Source organism: Rhinolophus hipposideros (genome assembly GCF_964194185.1).
Source record: "Rhinolophus hipposideros genome assembly, chromosome: 16".
NCBI classification, from domain to species: Eukaryota; Metazoa; Chordata; class Mammalia; order Chiroptera; family Rhinolophidae; genus Rhinolophus; species Rhinolophus hipposideros.
Window position 1 is genome coordinate 47224169 of NC_138062.1, and position 9371 is coordinate 47233539.

General features: G+C 44.4%; 1 pseudogene across 1 annotated transcript; it reads left to right on the forward strand.

The window, feature by feature from the left end:
• The first annotated feature begins 7958 nt into the window (after positions 1–7958).
• On the forward strand, positions 7959–8561 carry LOC308509411 (high mobility group protein B3-like; annotated as a pseudogene). The gene has a single exon. The product of its transcript is annotated as a high mobility group protein B3-like (transcript).
• Positions 8562–9371: the final 810 nt, after the last annotated feature.

Here is a 9371-nt window from a genome sequence, read left to right on the forward strand (position 1 = left end):
GACGAAGACGCCTGCGCGAGGCGGGGCAAGGCAATAGCGCCACGTTGATTGGCTGAGTGTCGAACACGCCGCTCCCCAAAGTGGACCAATCCGGGCCTCCTGCTTCCAACCACAAACACGTCACGATGCCCCACCTCCGACCCCTCCCACTCTTCCTGGACCAATCAGAGACCGGCCTCCCTGACGGCGCCCTCCTAGGAGCCCGAACTCCATCCTTGAAACCCTAGAGCAAGGGTGTTGGGCAAAGTTCTGCCCCGCGGGCCAAACCAAACCAGCCCCTGGTTATGAACGGTTAACGAGCTAAAACTGTTTTTCCATTTGTAAATGGTTGGGGAAAAAAAATCAAAAGAATAACATTTTATGACCTGTGAAAATAATATGAAGTTCAAATTTTAGTGCCCATAAATAAAATGTTATTGGAATACAGCTAAGTCCATTTATTTACTTATTATCTACGGCCACTTTCCCACAACAATGGCAGAGTTGACTGGTTGCAACATAGAGCCTAAAAAATTTACCATCTGACCCTTTTATGGAAGTGGGCCAGTCCCTTCCTTGGAGCCTTCATACTAGCCTGTTGTGCCTTCTGCACAGGGGAGTGTGGCTGAATTTACTTTTATGCTCTTGTAGAGCCTAACAGAATCTGTTTGTTCATTTGTTCATTCAACAGCTGTTTATTAGGTACCTGCTAATATGCCAGGCGACAGGGATTTGAGAGTAAAGGACACACCTTTTTCTCATTGATAAGGCAGACATATCAACGGGCAATTTATCGAGGCCAGTGTGCGGAATGATGACAATAGTATTACTACTATATTATTCAGTACCAGGTTCTGTTCTAAAGTTATGGTGTGGGGACAGAATCCCAGAGAGCAGTTTCCAGGCTCTCGGCCTCATGTGGTAAGGTGCTGGCTCAGGTAGTAGATGGCCATCAGCTGTGACTAGTTTGCCATCAGCAGTTACCAGTTAGCCATTGGCCACTGATATAACTGTCGTGGCTGCGCTGGGTTGGTTAGTTGGTTGGCAGAGAAGCGGACGGCAGATTGTGGATTGTGTGGCTCCTGCTTCCTGTGTCTCCAACCCAGCCGCCAGCAAGACTATAGTGGTATGAACCCCTTATCCATGGCTCCGTTGGTGTTCCTTTTTGGCCTCACCATATCCTGCGTTCTTGTGCGGGGAGCGGGAATAGAGACCCTGCATGACATGGCAAGTCAGTTCTCACATAGTTATGGTGCTGCATATTGAGTGCTCACTACTCACCAAGGATCATTCACCAGTGTTCACAAGTCACTTACATGTGTTATCTCAGGGAACACTGCTCCTAAGAGATGGATACGCTAGCATTCCCATTTTGCAGGTGAAGAAATAAGCCCGGAGAAGTTAAGTAACTGGCCCAAGGTCACACAGCTAGTGAGGGCTGGAGGATTTGACCACCATCTGCTGATACTACATAAACCTTTTCCCTTAACCTCTGAGCTATACACTTTGGGTTGTATGCATTAATTATAAGGGTTGTGGTGGGCACCTACAGGAATCTTTAACAAGGGTGAGGTGTTCAGGGGTGGGCAGGAGTGAGAGTCAGCGAGATCCCTATAAGGGTGACCCTTGGGCTGGATTAGGAGGAGCAAGGCAAAGGAAGGGGGGAAGGACAGAGGCATGCTCACAGGTCCTGAAAATAAGATAGAGCTGCATTCAGCCCAAGTAATCTTGCTTGCAACAGCTGGATTTTGCTTGAGTCCTCATCTTGCACCTGAATGAACAGATAGTGACTGAAAAGCCATAAAATGCCATGTGTGAATGATATTTTGGGGAGGGGAGGTATAAGAACCCTTGGCTTTCAAGAGATGCGTAGAACCTCACTCTTCTCACACACAGGACAGGTGAAAAACATCAGCCTGACATATGAAGAAACTGTTCTATAATGATGCCAAATGCTGGCCAGTTCCTGTGGGGCTCAGGGAACCAACTTAGGGAAAGGAGGGCAATTAGCCAGCCTGGGCAGGGTGGCAAGACGGGACTTGTGTTCTAGCTCTGGGGACCCTGACAAAGTCACCTCCCCTCTGTTTGCTCATCTGTAAAGTGGGAGATCTCAGCTCTGCCCATGGGAATGAATGCAATAAATGCCTACAAACGTATTTGTAAAACACTTTGAATAAGAAAGCTGTAGGTTGGAAAGGGCATTCTGGGGTCATGGTGCAGCTTTTTTTTTTTAAACAAACTTTTATTTATTTTAAGTGTGTTTTTCCAGGACCCATAACCTCCAAGTCAAGTAGTTGTTGCAATCTAGTTGTGGAGGGCGCAGCTCACAGTGGCCCATGTAGGGATATAGCCGGCAACCTTGTTGTTAAGAGCACACGCTCTGACCAACTGAGCTAACTGGCCGCCCCCCCATGGTGCAATGTTGGAACAAGACAATGACAGAAGAGGAGGTAGGCTTTAAGTATCAGGAAGTTCTTTACATAAAGCTGAAACCCACTTCCCTGCTATTGGCACCCACTGCCCCTATTCCTGTCTTCAAGGGCCACAGAGGGCCTACTACTCTTCCACAAGCCAGCCCTTCAGCTCCTTCCCACCTCTGAGAGCCTGCAGTTTAAGCCTACCTCTGGTTTCATGCCTCCAATCACCATCCACAGCTCAGAAAGCAAGTTAGACATTTTATATTTGATCTGTGGCTGTGATCAAAACTGTCTGGGGTAGCCTGCCTAGCCCCTACCCCTCTCTGCCTGCCTAGCCCCTATCCCTCTCTTTGTGTGAAAACATCTAACCTCCAGGAGGCCACTGCAGCATTTGTACTAAGCCGGCCCATCCTCTGCCACAGCTGTTTGGTGAGGGATGTAGATTTAACCCAAGTATATTTAATCGGGTTTGCTCCTGGGAAGTTAGAATTGGCATCCAGATATGCCAGGGAATCTGCTTATGGCCTGATGTAAAAACATGGAACTTAGGACGTAGGGGGAAGCCATCTTTAGCTATATGCAGAGAAAAGCAGAGATAAGCAACCATGGAGAGAGAGAGAGAGAGAGAGAGAGAGAGAGAGAGAGAGAGAGAGAGAGAGAGAGAGACTGTCTTTATCTCTGGAGGCCTTCCAGTTGTTAGGTCCCTTGAGATATTCCTATAATAAACTCTCTTCCTTCGACTAAGCTAGTTTGAACAAGTTTCTCTTTCTTACAACCAAAAAATACGTGACTATGAGAGTGGTCCTGTCTACGGTTATGGGAAACTGGTTAAATCAACTGTTGTGTTGGAGCAAAGAATGGAGAGGTGGGTGATGATTTTAAGGCAACCCAAACTCTTTGTCATCCTTTTAAGAGAGCAAAGGGCAAGCACAGTGAGATGTTAGGAAAGAAATCCAATTGCTAATTTCTTTTTCCTGCCAGAGAAGAGTTTCTGTATTAGACAGATTCCATGGTGGCCCAGATTGCTCCCTCCTAGTATGTACACCACGTGGAATCCTCTCCCCTGACTGTGGGCCCAGTGACTCAATTCTCATTAGCAGGATATGATCAAGTGATGGCAGCTATGCGATTATATGTACCTAAATACATTACATAAGATTGTAGTGTCTGTCTTGCTAGGGGACTCTCTTTCTTGCTGGCTTTGATGAAGCCAGCTGCCATGTTGTGAGCTTGTCCTGTGGAGATGACCATGAGGCAAGGAAGTGAGGGCAGTCCCCAGCCAACAGCCAGTGAAGAAGTGAGGCCCTTGGTCTGACAGCCTGCAACGAAGGGAAATTCTGCTGATAACCACACGAACTTGGAAGGAGACCCTTCCCCAGTCAAGCCTCAGGTGAGACGCAGCCCTGACCCACACCTTGATTACAGCCCTGCAGAGGACCCAGTTAAGCTGCACCCGGACTCCTGACCCACGCAAACTGTGAGATAAATGTATGTTGTTTTAAGCTACTTAGTTTGTCGTAATTTATTACACAGCAACAGATACATCTAATACAGTTCATTTCTCAGGCTATAAATCAACATATAATGAAAGAAACCTACTTGATGTGTTTTCAAATTAACTGTAGGCAAAACAGAAAACTCAATTATAGAGCTATATAATTGCCTCTGTAAGATCCCAGTGTGATCAGGACAACACTTGGGTTTATCAGATTTACGACAGCTAGAAAATCCTCTTCCTGGTGTAAGCCCGAAGGCAGAGAGGATAGGGCCAGGGCTAGAGCATCAAGGCCGTTCTCCAGGTCCTTCATGAGCTCCTCCTAGCCAGGCCCTGAGCACACAGCACACCTGGGGAGCCTTGGTGACTTTGCCATGATCCTGCAATTCCAGGGGAGGGAGAAGGAAAGCTAGCAAGTTCAGTGACATACCTCCACTCATTAGTGGCTGTACCTGGCTTATTCTGCAGCTAAAGTCTTTTGGGGAAACAAAATCTTGAAAAGGAACATCTATTTCGAAATACGTTTTCCATGTGTGGCATGAGGAGGGTGGTAAAACTAAGGGCTTTGAGTCCATGCAAGGTAGTGAGAGCTACTTATTTGGCCTATGTCTCCAAAGAAGAAAAAGACAGAGCTGGATTAAAGGAGGAAGGGCCCCTCCCTACCCAGTGTGGAAGGGTACCTTGAAATCTTGAGGCCCCAGCGTGCTTTGTGGCTCTGTAACAGGAAGAGAACGTGGAGGAGAACGAGTCTCTACCTTGAATAGCTCAATGCCATCTGTGTATTACCTCCAAACAATAGGAATAATAACATACTTCACTTAGGCACTGCTTTTATTGTACTAAGTTCAAAGACTTTTAAAAAGGGGCCCGTGTCTTTATGCATTTAGGAAAGCTGGATTCTGGGGAGGAATCAGCTTCTATTCTTGGCTTTGCTGCTTGCTATCCTAGTTGACTTGGTGTGTAATAGGAAGGGTCTGACTATCTCTTGGAGCCTACTGTTCTTGAAGTTTGGGAAGAAAGCAAGGAACCAGAGACATAGGGACACCCCTAACATTTCTGGTTTTCTAAAAGTTTTTGAAGTATAATAACTCAAAGCATTTATGCTTCTGGTTGGGGAGAGGAGGCCAAGAATCCAAGGCAGTGCCAACACAGACTGCATAAGGAAGGCATTTCCTGTTCTCTTGGTGGCTCTGTTGCTGTGATCCTTTATTCACCACTAAACGCCCCAAACACATGAGTCTATTTCATGGCTCTCTGATGTCCCCCTACAGATGAATCAGAAGGACATGCGGACGACAAGTGCAAGGGTCCTGCAATCAGTCACAGGCAGGTTGGCAAGGCTTTGGGCTACCACATGCTTTGATCCTGGCTGGAAGCCTTGGAGTCTAACGCAGGGTTGGCAAGCTTTCTGTAGAGGGCCAAATAGTACATATTTCATACTTGTGGTCCAGATGGCTCTGCACAACTCCTCAGCTCTGACGGTGAATGAAAGCAGCCATAGACATTATGTAAATGAACGGATGTGGCTGTGTACAAACTAAAACTGTATTTCCAGGAAAAAAATCAGGCAATGGGCCGGACAGTGTACTGAGCTCTGATCTAAGGGATTGAGAAGATGAAATCTTCATCTTAGAGCAACTATAAGTCTGACTCCTCCCAAAAAAAGCAGCTGCAAAGGCGTTGTGGCCAGGGTGCAAGGAGGTCCTGTGTTTGAACCTTGGTCATCTGCTTACTGGTTGTTACAAAGTTCTTAATTTCAGATGCAGAGGTTTGAACTTGGGAATCACTTCCTAGTTTTGTGACCTGGGGCAAGTTGTTAACTACTGTATGACTCAATTTCATCACCCCAAGTGGGAGATAATGATACTTTAAATTTGGAGTGGCAGAGGAGGTTTCATGGGATGACTTTGGGAAGGGTACTTAGCATGATAACTAGTATGTTAATCTAGATTCCACAATTGTCAAATCAGAAGTCTTTAGCTTAGCAAATAGGCTTTTTACTTCCCACTGTATAAATTAATTGATGTTTATTAAAGTTGCAATGAGAAGAGCAGTACTTCTAACTTTTGGTTTTCTGCATAAATGACACCAAGTTTGAATGACTACATCAATTCATGATAGAACATTGTCTGTAGGAGAAATGGCACCAAAGAAAAGAATCATGTCTAGAATATCACTCTTAAGACCGTGATTCGGATAAATTAAAATCTTTTAAAAAATATTTTGGAATTAGTTTAAATATAGACAATTGAAATACGGAAGGAATGGAGCAGAATGCTCCTTCCCCTACCATTCTCAGAGTTTTACAACAGAAGGTTCTTCTCCTTAAGGAGTGTGTTGTCCAAAGGAAATCAGTACTATTGACAATTTTTAAGAGGAAGTCTCTCCTTCTGTTGCTTGGATTCTAATAAAAACATGGAGATTAAAGAAACAGAACTCGGACCCTGTTTTTCTGTTCCTGTCTCCAGGAACAGAAAACCTCAGCATGAAGTTCCATTTCCAAGTGACGTTTCTTCATTGCGTCTAACTGTTCTGACTCACCTGCATTAAGGTGATTTTCCAGACAGCAAACCACAAGCATATGGAACAAGCTTCTGGAATAAGACCACGATGCAACACAGTGCGGACGGGGTGCACAGGCATCAGGTTTAGGGACCACAGAACTATCCCACCCCCGCCCCCACGTGGGCTCTATGTAATAAATTCCTTCTCCGGCCACCAGGGGCACTCTCCAGCAAGATGCCACTTGCTCAGAGCCCACTCAAGAAGAGGGAGAAGACGCTTTGTTAGGTGACAGAACTGGTGAGGCGAACCAACAGAAAAAGGTGTGAAACGAAGGGAAGGGGGAAAAGAAAGAAAAATGTCTCATACATTCTAGAAAGTTGGAACATCATCTTAAACCTCATGCAAAGTATTTAGATCGACCTTATTTCTTATTTATCCAAATATGCCAGGTACCCCTTGTTCATTCATTTATTTGACACCTATTTATTGAGTGCTACGAGGTGTCTATCATTGTTCTAAGCACTGGGGATGCAGCGATAAACAAACCAGGCAGCCTTTGCTCTTCTGAGCTTATGTTCTAATGGGTTCAGTTTGGTTCATTCTGCATAGTCCATTCTCTACAAGCAGGATACCATTGCCTGGCAGGACATAGAATCTTCTGACCCATTACTCCAATCTGACAACTGCAGAATACGTGTGAAGAGAATTAATTAAAGGGATACTTGATGGCTTTTTTGGTTTGTTTTGTTTTGTATGAATGCTAGCAGGTCAGAATAATTTATGCGGATGCTTGGGACATTCCTATAATTTAAGCAGCACATCACGAAGCATTTTAAAAGGCCACTTTAAAATTTTATTTTATTTTTCCTCATCCAAATACCAGGGTGTCTTATGCTTAAATACCATAATTTCCACAAAGAGGCTCCTGCCGTGGCTGTGTTAAACACCACCATAATTTACTTGTTAGAATCTGGAATAATAATGAGTTTGTCTGTGGGGTAACAGCCCGGAAGAACTGACTCTGAAAGATGTATTTAAGGGACCAGGCTGGGAGGCTGAGAGATGTAACAAAAGATATCTGGAGGTGAGGTGAAGGGGCACAGGGAGGGAATCTGGGCAGCTTAAAGTAACTTTAGTGGGGACAAGGGTTTGGAGGGATTTTGTCAGCAACTGAGTATTTCCAGGTCCTTAGAAATCACAACATCCTCATTTGGTGGGGGGGAAAATGAGTCCAGAGAGGTTAAGTAACAAGGTCATGAAGCTTGTAATGGCAGAACTAGGAACAGAACCCAGATCTCCTGATTCTTGGCTAATGTTTATTTCACTCAGTCGAACTGCCCATTACAACTGTTCATTGTGTTTCAGATCATCCAATTGGGTCAAGCAGTTTCCATAAAACCTGCCTATTTTAAGAATCTCCACAGTGAGGTAATTAATATAGTATATACTTTCTGGCATAGACGGCGGCTAAAGAATTCAAAATGGCTGCGGCTGTCGTGGAGGCAGCTAGTGCGGTGCTGGGAAGCACTGAGCTGCCCAGACTAGCGAACAATACTGTCAAGATGTCTAAAGGTTACCACAAGAAGACTAAGGGCAACATGTCTGCTGATGCGTTCTTTGTACAGACGTGCGGAAGACATAAGAAGGAAAACCCAGAGGTCCCTGGGAATTTTGCAGAATTTTCCAAGAAGTGCTCTGAGAGGTGAAAGACAATCCTGGGAAAGAGAAGTCTAAATTTGATGAAACGCCAAAGGCAGATAAAGTACGCTATGGTTGGGAAGTGAAGGATTATGGACCAGCTAAGGGAGGCAAGAAGAGGACTCTAATGCCCCCAAAAGGCCACTGTCTAGATTCTTCCTATTCTGTTCAGAATTCCGCCCCAAGATCAAATCCACAAACGCTGGCATCTCTATCCGAGATGTGGCAAAGAAGCTGGGCAAGATGTGGAATAACTGTAATGACAGTGAAAAGCAGTCTTACAACAACATAAGGCGGCAAAGCTGAAGAAGTATGAGAAGGATGTTGTGGATTATAAGGCTAAAGAAAAGTTTGATGGCACAAAGCATCCCACTAAAGTTGCCCAGAAAAAGGTGGAAGAGGAACATGAAGAAGACAAGGAGGAAGAAGGGAGAAAGAGGATGAATACAAAAACTATTTATCTATAAAAAAAAGAATTCAAAATCTATTTAGTGAAAACTAACAGATTTATCTCTTAATTTTTGGCTCTAGTTCAGTGGTTCTCCACTGGAGCCATCTTGCCTCCTAAGGGACAGGTGGCAATATCTGGAGACATTTTTGATGGTGACAACTGGGGGAGGGGGTATGTTCTTGGCATCTAGTAAGTAGAAGCTAGATATGCTGCTAAACACAAACATCTCACAGTACACAGGACAGCTCCGAACCACAAAGAATGATTTGGCCCCCAAAGCCAGTTGTGCCAAGTTTGAGACACCTGGCGCTAGAGTCAGAAACCAAAATGGGAGCTCAGACTGGGAGCTATTGTGCTGTCTTGACCATAGGGGAAATGCCAAGTAGGTAAAGAATTTGTTCTCAAAGACATTGTTTCAAAAAAAGAATTTAAAAATTCTTTGGGCTCCTAAATCCAACACTTTTCCATCCTGTTTATGCCCGCACACGTTTCATTGTGTTTCACTTGATTGTGCTTTGCAGATACTGAGTTTTTTACAAATTGAAAGTTTGTGGCCACCCTGCATCAAGCAAGTCTATTGGTGCCATTTTCCAACAGCATTTGCTCATTTCATGTCTCTGTAACACATTCTGGTAATTTTTGCAATACTTCAAACATTTTCATTATTATTATACTTGTTATAGTGATCTGTGGTTAGTCAGCAGCCATCAATAATCAAGACAAGGCCCTCCACTAGCAAATGGATTACCACTCAAGGAAAGCTAGGATGATGGTTAGCATTTTTCAGCAATAATTTTTAAATTAAGATATATACTTCTTTTTTAGG